Source organism: Typopeltis vanoorti, chromosome 1 (genome assembly GCF_054136105.1).
Source record: "Typopeltis vanoorti isolate ZY-2024b chromosome 1, IOZ_Tvanoo_1.0, whole genome shotgun sequence".
Classification (NCBI taxonomy): domain Eukaryota; kingdom Metazoa; phylum Arthropoda; class Arachnida; order Uropygi; family Thelyphonidae; genus Typopeltis; species Typopeltis vanoorti.
In genome coordinates this window covers 10,080,365-10,092,443 of record NC_143549.1, presented here as the reverse complement: position 1 = coordinate 10,092,443, position 12,079 = coordinate 10,080,365, and positions in this window count along the sequence as shown.

Below are 12,079 nucleotides of genomic sequence, written 5' to 3'. Positions count from 1 at the left end.
GTCTTGACCTGGGAGGTGGCTAAAGGTGTGGAATTTTTGATTAAGACAGGGTATATGTGAAATTACCGTGCTAGCAAGTATGACAAGATTAGGAGATTGCTTGGATCAGTGCCATGGCATGTAGAACTGCAAGGGCTGGACGTCGATAGAGCATGGGAAGTGGTCAAGGAGCATTTACAGGAGGTTATGGCTGATTGTATACGTAGGGTCCGAATAGTAAAACAAGTAGGGGTTAAATGGATGAATAACACCATTAAGTTTGAGCTGCAAAAAAAGAAACAACTGTGGAGGGAATTTAAAGAACGGGGTGAACTGCAGGCACATGAACGGTATAAAGTGCAGGCCAGAAGGGTAACGAGTGTGGTAAAAACATCAAAAGCCGATTATGAAAGGAAACTAGCTATGCAAGCAAAAGAGAATCCCAAACAGTTCTTTCAATATGCTGCAAGCAGGAAAAAAACTGTACAATGGAAAATGATTTTAAGGAATGACGATGGTAAGGAGGTCACTGAACCAGTCGATATAGTGGAGTTACTGAGCACGCACTTTGCAAAAGTATATCAACCATGAGGAGACATTGAAAAAATGAAGGAGCCATTAGTTTATACAGGAATTGTGATGAATGAAGTGGAGGTGAATAGTCTATTACAGAACCTTAATGTGAATACATCTGTGAGATTGGATGGTATACCGGCACGGGTCTTGCGTGAAGCGGCTAAGGAATTATCAGTGCCCTTGACCATGTTGTTTAATCTGTGTCTCGGGTCTGGTTCAGTCCCGAAGGCGTGGAAAGAGGGGAAAATAGTTTCACTGCATATCAGGAGTTGTTGTCAAGGTCTTGGCGAAAGTAGTCAAGAGAAAAATACAGGAATGGATTGATGAAAATGAGATACTGTACAAGGGACAGCATGGCTTTGTAAAGGGTAGATCATGCCTGAGTAACTTGCTCAAGTTTTATAACAAGGTGACGGCTGAACTGGATAAGGGAAATGGGTTTACAGTGATACTGCTGGACCTGGCAAAGGCGTTTGACAGGATACCACATGGAATTCTAATCCGTAAACTACAACATATGGGAATGGATATAGGGTTGGTTGGATGGATAGGTAGGTGGTTGATGGAGAGATATCAAAGAGTGGTTTATTCAGGAGTGGAGTCCAAAAGACGGCTGTGACTAGTGGGGTGCCACAGGGTTCTGTTCTTGGACCACTGCTGTTTAATCTGTTCATTAACGATATAGGGAAGGATCTAAGTGGAACAGTTCATTTTTTTTGCTGATGATGCAAAGTTGGGGAGGGCGATAATGAATGTAGAAGATGTCAAAGTCTTGCAGGATGACTTAGATAGATTGAAGTTCTGGGCTAAGGAGAATGGATGTCAATTTAATGTGACAAAATGTAAGGTTATGCATTTTGGGGTGAAAAGTTTAGCAGCAGTATACCACATGGGTGGGACTGTACTCCAAGAGATTAATGAGGCCAGGGACTTGGGAGTGTTGGTGGATAGGGAGATGAAGTTTAGGGGGCACATTGCGAAAGTAGCTAAATCAGCTCATCAACTCACTTAGTTGTTGAAAAATACCTTAACGAGCAGAGACAAGCAAGTTATTGTACCTCTGTACCGAGCCTTGATAATACCTCATCTTGACTACTGTGCCCAGATTTGGTCACCTCAGTTCCTTCTTGATGGGGAGGAGGTGGAGAGGATCCAGAGGCAAGTGACTAAGATGATAGCAGGTCTATGGAATGAACCATATGAGAACAGGTTGAAGATTTGTGGGTTGCAGAAACTGGTTGATAGGCGGAAAAGGGGAGATATGGTTGAGACATTCAAATTGCTAAAAGGATTCTATAGCATTAATTCAGAGGATATTTTTGGGATCAGGACTGGTGGTTGGAGAACTAGGGAACACCTATGGAAGCTGGGCAAGAGTGTGGTTAGCAGTGGTGTTAGAGCTGGGTTCTTTACTTTTAGAGTGGTAAATGAGTGGAATAAGCTGACAGAGTCTGTTGTGGGTGCTATGACAGTGAGCGAGTCAAGGCAAGGTATGATAGATACTGTGAGAACGTCGTATAGTTGTGTGGACATGATGTTTAGGGCCTCCCTCGATGAGTCTAAGGACTCCCTGGAGTAGCCCGAAAATAATAATAATAATAACTGTACACTATTCAACTCCTTTGGATCCAAGGATGACGTCTGTGCATATATCTGCTCTGACATACCCTGCCTGAGAGCAAGTAACTTAGAATTGCCAGACTTCGACCTTCTTTGGCTGAAGATAACCCTCCCCCACTCAGTCAAATTCATCTGCTGTCTCTATCGCTCTCCTAATACCACCAATCACTCTGAACTCTTCATTTCCTCTCCTAAAAAGTTGATTTTCTGCAATCCCACTCTCCCAACAGCGAAATAATCCTCCTGGGTGACTTCAACGCCCATAACACCAATTTGCTTTCCTCTTCCAGTTATGCAGATCCTGCAGGCAGAGATGCTGAAACATTTCCAATCACCAATGATCTCACACAAATTGCTCAAAAACCGAACAGAATACCAGATAACCCAAACCACTCTCCAAATACTCTAGATCTTTCCCTTACTAATGACCCTCCAAATATACAGTGAATATAGCAAGCCCCATGGGCAATTCTGACCACAACTTAGTGCGCATTTTCTCCCCCATGCAACAACGCTTACACAGTCACTCCTACACAAGAGTAGTTTGGCATTATAACAGTGCCAAATGGGACAGTCTCTGAGACTACTATGCTTCATTCCCATGGTTTGACTATTGTTTCTGGTCTTCCAATCCAAACATATGCACCGAAAGTATCACCAAGGTAATCCTCACTGGCATAAAAATATACATTTCCCACTCTCTGAACTGCTGTCTCCTATCCAAACCCTGGTTTTCCAAAAGATGCGCCAAGGCTGTACAAATGAAAAATCAGGCATACCACAACTGGCTCTGCCTATACTGAAGCCCGAAACAAATGCAAGAAAACTATCAATACTTCCAAAACAGAATTTGAATGGGCCAAACGTAGGAAGCTAAACGGCAGCCGTGCCTTTTGATCTCTTGCCAAGGCAATTGGCCGTAACTTTTGCTCTACATTATTCCCACCTCCATCATGCCCAGATGGCTCAATAGCAACATTACCCATAGAAAAAGCTAATCTCCTGGCATCACACTTTGCCTCCAATGCACACATAACTGACAATGGCAAAAGCCCTCCAGTTATTCCACCTGCCCAACATACAATGCCTTCTGTATCCTTTTGCCAAAAAGACATCACAAAGCTGTTGCCTAAATTACACAAAAAAGTCTCCTGGCCCTGACGGCATTCCCGCAATTATCCTGAAGGTCTGTGCATCGGAATTTACCCCTATCCTATATCACCTGTACACACTCTCTTACTCCACTGATATATATATATATATATATATATATACCTTGAAGGTACCCGGCTGTTAAGCGACCACCAGTATGGATTCCGTCCAAGCCGTTCAATAGGAGATCTACTATCATCCATCACTGGACAAACGCCATGGAGAAATTCGGTGAATCTGGCACGAAGGCTTATTAAGTAAACTATCATCATTTAAACTACCTCAGGACTTCTGCAGATGGATTGCCAGCTTCCTGTCTGGACGCACACTATGTCTGATGGTAAACGGCTCCCTATCCTCTCACCATCCAACAAATGCTGGGGTCCCACAAGGTTCAGTTCTCTCACCGACCCTCTTCCTTCTATATATTGACCTACTTCAGTTGACCTCTAACCCAATACACAGCTTTGCAGATGACAGAACATCACATTCCTCCCTTTTATTTCACAAACCCTACTCTACAAAAATCACCTAAACCCACAGAGCACCAACCACGGTTGCCCTTAATTGTGACCTCCAAGTCATCCACCAATGGGGCTCAGATAATGTCGTCAACCTCAGTGCTAGTAAAACCCCAGTTCTGTCTCATTTCTCACAAAAAAGAACCATTTTCCACCAGCATTGTTTTCGATAACACTCTAATTCTCAGAACAAGATGAAATTTCTCTTCTTGGAATTACCTTTTGACATCAAGCCTCTCCTGGCATAAACACATCATTGCATCCTCAGCTTCCAAAAACTAGGCTTCCTCTTTTGCTCAAGACTCTACTTCACCACTAAACAGCTGTTAACACTATACAAGTCACAAACCCGCCCAGCTCTAGAATACTGCTCTCATATCTGGAGTGGGGCTCCAAAAAGCTCTCTCAAAATGTTTGACTCAATACAGAGGAGAGCAATTAGACTAATAAATGACCCATCCCTCACCAACTCACCCCCGCACCCCACTTTCATATAGACGCCTGGTCTCCGCAATCTGTGTATTCTATGAATATTTCCGAGGGAAATGTTCATTTGAAACAGCATCAATAATTCCCCTACCCTGTACTGGCCAGCTACTGCCCAACATCCTTTCGCAGTACACCTCGAAACCCACAGAACAAGTTTCTTTTCCTCCTCATTCATCCCTGCTACTGCAGTACTGTGGAACAGTCTTTCCCCTGAGGTATTTCCCAAGGAATACAACATGCAGGCGTTCAAATCTAATGTAAACAAGTTTATCCTTTCACAACCCACCACTCATATACGATACTAACGTACTATAGGTTGACCAGCCAACCTCCTGTATATGGGTCCAACATAAAAAAAAAGATGCTTAACATTGCATTTTGACTAACATCCTCTCAAACGATTGTCCTCCAAATTAGTCTGTGCTGCGTCAAGTCTCCGATATTGCCACATCTTATATTTCAGATTTCTAATTTTGCCAGAGAATCTCGATCTTGATTGGTTTCTGGATTATTTCCCTCCCATCCTTGCATAAACTACCTGTTATGCTAAATTCCTTGTTCTTTCATTCTGTTTAAGTGAACATTCCATTTTAGATTAACTCTGCTCGCGCATTCCACAGAGCTAACAGTCTCAAGTTCCTTCCTAAAAATTTTCAGTTTTAAAAAGATTTTGCCACTGGTGCAATTATTTTTTCGAAAAATGCTCAGTGCAGCCTTTGTTCAAGTGTTCTCCTATGCAGGTCTCACCTGAATGAAATTGGATTTATTGACTAACTTCTCCGGTTACTTATATAAATAAACTTCTATTGTTTATTTGTATATTGAAGTATTAATTTCTTCATAAAACGTGTGCCTAAATAATTGAAATTCTTTTTACCTTAGTTTCTCAGTGCATGCTGTTGATACATGTTCCTTCATATGGATTTTGGCTTTCTGTAGCTGTTTTTCATACCAAATTGTTATTGAAATTATTGCATCTAATCAAGCAAACCTAAATATATATGTATGCGTGTGTATGTGTGTGTGTGGTGACCATATGGAGTGGCCGCAATCAAGATGTGTTCAGATCCCTGTAGCAAAATGTGTATTGGACAACATTAAACCAATCTTGGTGTAAGTACACACTGAAACATGGGGTTTATACTTACAAAAGTTAAAAGCTAGTACAAAATTCTGCCACTAGGGTATTTGCGCAACTAGCGCAAGGTCTGGGATTAATTAAACAGTAATGACTAGAAGAGACACAACAAATCATTTTTCTTGTTCGCATAACTTACAGATGTGATTCAACATGTCCTCCTTTCAGAGGTCCTAAGAACTGCATTTTGTGAATGACATTTTTCTACAGCGGATCACAACACATTTGCATTGATTTGCCTCACATGCTTCGTTATTCTGTCTTTCAAGGTTGCTAAATCAGGAGCATTTCCTTCATATACCCACAACCAAAGCCACATTTGGTAAGATCAGCAAACGAGGTGGCTATGCTGTGGGAAATGCACATCTAATCACTCTCAGTTCTGTCAAGAGTTTTCGTAACATTCGCTGTATTGGCAATCCAATGTTAGGTGGTGCACCTTCCTGCATGAATATGGTAGAGTCAAGCCATCTTCGCTTCTGCAGCTGCGGAACAAAAGAGATGCTCAGCATCTCTATAATCCCAACAGCAGAGACGCTACAAGTCACTGGTCTTGTCGGCCGGAGTTCTTCGAAAACGTACTGAGCAATAATAAACGATGCGATGAAACCACACCACACTGTGACTTTCGATGAGTGTAAAGGGGTCTGGTGGAACACATGAGGATTATTCGCAGCTCAGATGCGAAATTGTATGAGAAAACAATACCTTTCAGATAAAAATGTACCTCGACACTTTGTAAAGTCTTCCACGACCATACATCATCCACCTCCATTCGATCCACAAGGGCAAAGTCCACATCGCCATGAACCAAAGCTTGAGTATGGGAGATCGGGATTTTCCACACAGTTCAGTATGGCATGTCCAGCGTGACCTTGATGTTACTCGAGCACTGCTGGACCATTGTGCGTTATTCATTCCGTGTTCTACGATGGCAGTTGCAACTTCGTCAGCTTATTGAGGAATAATCCGTTTGCATCCTCGTCCTGGCATCACTGCTACAGATCCGCTATTTCCAAATCGTAAAATAATTTTTATCATCATCATCATCAACAACAACAACAAATTCCTGACGTGTACCCTCAGGAGAGTGTACAAGATAATTATGATGGTATTACATTACAAATTTACATCATTACTAACTTCCTATCTACAATTTTCCTCCAAATCAATCTGTTACCTGTCAAGACCACAACATGGTCAGATGTTACATTTCTATCTTCTAAGGCACTTTTTATTGTATCAGTCCACCTATATCTTGGTCTTCTGTTTTTATGTGATATTGCCATCAATGGCAATATCACATAAAAACCATAAAATGATGGTACAACATGAAATCATTTTTCTAAGATTTGACATTGGACCTTTCCTCCTATCCTTCAAACGCCAGAATTCTCTAAGCCCGGCATTAGCGTTACCTCGTTGTAGATAGTAAAGCTTGACTAGCAACGTAGTAAGGTGAGATCCATAGAACGTGTCTTATCAGAATGACGCGAATCCGTCTTCCTTCTATCTACCAACTCGTTAGTAGAAACAGTGAGATTATGAAAATATCATGCGATTCTAGCCTCAATTTTCTCCTGGTGGCAGAATTTTGTACTTTTATCAAAAAATCAAAATCGCATATTCTAGAGTGTAATTACACAAAGTTTGGTTGAATTTCGTCTAATACGTCTTTTGCTGTAGGGCTCTAAACACCTCTTTAATCATGGCCACTCTGTGTATTGCTTGGAATAAAGTCAAGAGTCACCCCTATGGGCAAGTTGCATCGTGCCATGTAACAAGTTGTGTTTGTATTGGATATAAATTATCTCAAGTTAGTACAACTGTGTCCGGGTGAAATGGCTGCGAGCAGGGAACTCGAATTTGAACGCGGCGTTATGATACTACACCATATTGCAGGCCTAACTGATCGACAAATTATTGACAAATTCGGCCATCCCAGGTCAATAATCTATGATATCATACTGAGATAGAAGAATAGAGAGTGAAGTGCAAGTGCTACCCGCAGGGTGAAGGACTAACCGTACTCACCGAATGTGACCGTAGGTGATACGAAGAATAATATGTAAAAACCACCATTCTTCGGTCAAAACGTTGAATGCAGAATTCTGAGCATGGACTGGATCACGAATCTGCAATAAAACATTAAAAACCGATGCTCACAACATGGGAGTTTATGGTGGAATGGTCATCTGCAAGCCCCACATGACCCAAACCAACATGCATCGTCGGCTTCAGCAGTTCAAAGAGCATGTACAGTGGGACGTAGAAGCTTAGAAAGCTGTGTTATGGAGAGACGAATTACGCTACATTTTCTGCAAAATAGAGGACGGGTGTAGACGTGGCGGATCCAAGGTCTCTTACTAGAATGGCGGTGTGAAGTTATGGTCCTTGGTTTCCTGAATTGGCCTTTGACCTCTGTTTGTGGTGCCATGAACAGTGAATTCCGAGAGAGATATCTATACATTCTGCATATTGATATGCTTCCTACTTTGTGTCGTTTCTACGGAACTGACCATTGTCTCTTTCAGCAAGACAATGCACTGTGTCTGTGTCACAAGACTGCTACTGTAACTGCCTGGTTTGCGGATATAAACGTCACCACACTTTACTGGATACTGCAGAGCGCTGATCTCAACCCTATTGAACAGCTGTGGGATGAACCTGAGTATCTGGTGAGAGCAAAGAACGTCCACCTCATAACAGTCCATGACCCCCATAACAAGCGTACAGAAAGAATGGTCCAAAACTCCTATCGACTGCTACCTTACGCTTGTGGAGAGTATGCCCCATAGGATTCCTGCGGTCATCAGATAAAGGTGATCCTACTTCTTATTAAGGTGGGCAATATGGCTGTGTGGTTCTCACACTCACATTGTAGGGTCCTTTGACTTTTTTCCAAGCAGTGTGTATGGATGCTTGTTATTTGGTCTTTTCTGCTGTATACACTTGGACATAGATCCTTGCTGTATTCTAAGGATTTCATAACTTTTTCTTTGGCTGACTATGAGTCCATCCAAGAAACACAGATTTTGACTATTTAAATTAAGGGGATATTAAATCCCACATTGTTTTAAAACCGAATAAATAAGAAACTCAAAGATTGGAATCAGAGAGTTTCATGCCGAATATAGTAAACTACAAAAGTATCGGCGATTACTAGCGTGAGCTAAATGCAAGTATTCTAAGTATTTAAGTAACAGATTTTCACTTACTCTGAGGTGGAAATGTTCTGCGAATTCTCTTTAAACTCAGCTTGTTACCAAAGTTAATCTACAGCATTTTTAGTCTTCGTGTGCACTTGTGTAATCTTAAGCAGAATAATCAACAGGATAATTTCTTTGTGATTCTCGAAGTAGTGTTATTTCGTTTTTTTATCGATGAGTCCTATGAGAACTCTATTCCAGTCATTTGGAATATGACATTTTGAAGAGTCATTGGGATCTATGCAGTTCACCCACAAGAAAATTAGTAGCTCTATATGGGGTTTTTATCGTCCAATATAAAGTACTCCAAATTGTTTTCTGTAATTTTCATATGCCTGATGGCTTTTCAAACTTAGATATCTTCCGCTCTTTCAATTTATTTTTCTGTTTCCACACTAACTGATTTTTTAACCGTCTCCCAAAGTACACTCAAAATACTTTCTTCAGGTTCTATGATCTCTGATTCCTGTCACCGTATACCACTTCTAACATTTTATCCCCTCTCTCCAGACCATTTTGCCATATTTATGTTGTATATTTATTTCGTATATTCTTTGCCTTGCTACTTCATCACATTCTTTTGCTTTCTTTCAGTTTTCTCTGTAATCTGACTTGCAGCAACTAGCATGCCCTCTTATATGTCAACAACTTTTTAAGCTTTTTGATTTTCCTAGAGGAATCACATCAAAAGTATGATTTTCTTCTTTACTTTCTAGTTCCAACAGTGTGTGTGTGTGTGTGTGTGTGTGTGTGTGTGTGTGTGTGTGTGTGTGTGTGTGTGTGTGTGTGTGTGTGTGTGTGTGTGTGTGTGTGTGTGTGTGTGTGTGCGTGTGTGTGTGTGCGCGCGCGCGCGAATTTCTCAATCATAGATTTCGTAGCTTCCCAACACACCAAAAAAAAAACTAATAAATAATAACCAACTGGTGTCATCTTTAAATACGCTTACGTATAAGCTTCGAGGATGAAAAGCAAAGAAATTACTTCTCATCCAAGATGTATCATGTGTAACCAAATGCATGAAATGTATATATCACATGTAAACCAATATATGTAATGTAAGTATTATATGTAAACAAATGTACGTAATGTATCATATGTAATCAAATGTATGTAATGTGTGTGATAACTAACAAATGTATGCAGTGTAATAAAAAAAGATATATAAATCATGAGTTAACACTGTATGTTTGTGAGAATTAGGAAATATAATATTTTGACAGCATATGTGTAAATACTGTTGTATAATCACACCTTTTCAAACTTGAAAAAAAAATAGTAAACTAGAACATGTAATATATACAACTTATGTATTTTTTTCTCTTGGATTTCCATTAATCTACAGGAAAACCTCTTAACGCGATTAATGAATTCATCAATTAATGCTCGTTAATATAATTCATCCATGTAAATTTGAGAACAAATTACGGTATAAGCTATCATATATTAGATGATAAAATTAAAGTTAATAAAAATCAAGTGCTTAAATTTTTATTTATTGTCTAAACATTTGATTGACCTACTTTTTTACAAAACAATTAAGTAAAGATGTTGGAATCGTGCTCGAATTTTTTATCTTGTCATGCAATTTGCGATAGCTGGCGATCACTATATCAAGATTTCAGCGTACTTAAAAAAATAAGCTAATGGAACACTTCCAAAAACATTCCTAACAGTCCAGAAACGATGGTGCAATTCCCTGATCAAGATTCTCATCCAATACAAAACGAAGCTGGATAATCATAATTCTTGAAAGCATCCAAAGCGGGAGTGTGCCCGTCGGCAATAATCGTTATTTTAAACAGATCCCAACATGTGTAAGCTAGATTTCTTTATTTGCTATTGTTAGATAACCACCTTAATTAATTATGATTATTCGCGATAGCTGTCGATTTCACATTTGGACGAATTAAATCAATAGATAAATTGCATAAACTTAGTAAGTGAAACTCTCTCTCTCTCTCTCTCTCTCTGTGTGTGTGTGTGTGTGTGTGTGTGTGTGTGTGTGTGTGTGTGTGTGTGTGTGTGTGTGTGTGTGTGTGTGTGTGTGTGTGTGTGTGTGTGTGTGTGTGTGTGTGTGTGTGTGTGTGTGTGTGTGTGTGTGTGTGTGTGTGTGTGTCATTCCCAGGCGTGCACTGCCAATCTGAAACTCAATCCTTCGGAAAGACAGGACGAACTACTTTCTTCATGCAAGAAGAACATAAAAATTCGTCCGGACAATCTGACCATCCCTTGCGGATAATTCACTTCATAACGTGCAAGAAAGTCACGCTACTTCACTAATGTCGTTTTAAATCGAGAAGACTGTTGCCAGTAGCTGGTAAAGTGCTGTAGACGACCAGTTTAACTATAACAGAACGGACAGTACGTTTTCCCTTAAATATGAGACATCGTCCGCAAAGAATACTCCGACATTAGAAGAAATAATGGAGGACATTGTCATATGTGTAATTTCGGAATTGATTCTGTATATAATTTGTATGAAATACAGCAACAGAAATAAGACAACTAAAAAAAAATAAAACCAGGGACATTAGAAACATGGACTGCATCGTAACTGGAGAAAAGAACAATTAAACCATTTCAAGTATTTGAACAGAATTAAATTTTGACAAGAGTATAAGAGAAATAGCACAGGTCGTATGACGGAAGTCAACTGAATAAAGTTATACAGCATCAGGGAGAAATGAATCACAATAATAAACTAGCTACATACAAGCGAGTGTACAAAGCAGTTTTACCTTATTGATCTCAGAGCTGGATCAGTAATAAAGGACTCGATGTCGTCATCGATGGCGTCAGTAGCAAAACATACTAAAAATGAAGATGACAAGAAGGAACTAAGCATTATGTGTTCAGAATTGCGTGAGTAGAGTTATTCATTGGAGGCAACATCCCTCTAACCAAAATGGGAGATGAAAGGCTAGCAGAACAAGTATCATTTTACCAGCATGCCAACAAATAATGAGGAGAGTCCTAGAAAACAGAAATATACAAAGTAAAAGTTTTGGAGTCTTAAATGATTTAATTTTTAGACAAGTGTCGGTATAAATTTAACATGGATGTAAATGTTTCATGCAAATCAATAATAATAATATCCTGAAACGCACACTGTGTCTTCTTCGACCATATCAATAGATTCATTATGGTAATTTTCTTACGTGATCTGATTGAGTTATTTTATATTAGCTAACCATATCAGCGATATTTGGTATATTTTATTGATAACTAATCAGACAAACGTTTGAATAATTATAATAATAAAAACGTAAGTCATTTATTAAGACTCCATTATAATTGGATTATATTTACAATCAGTGTTGCATCACAAATCCGAGTTTCGAGAATTGCCAGCTCGCACATTGAACTCGTGTTACGCAGCGAGCAAATTGAAAAAG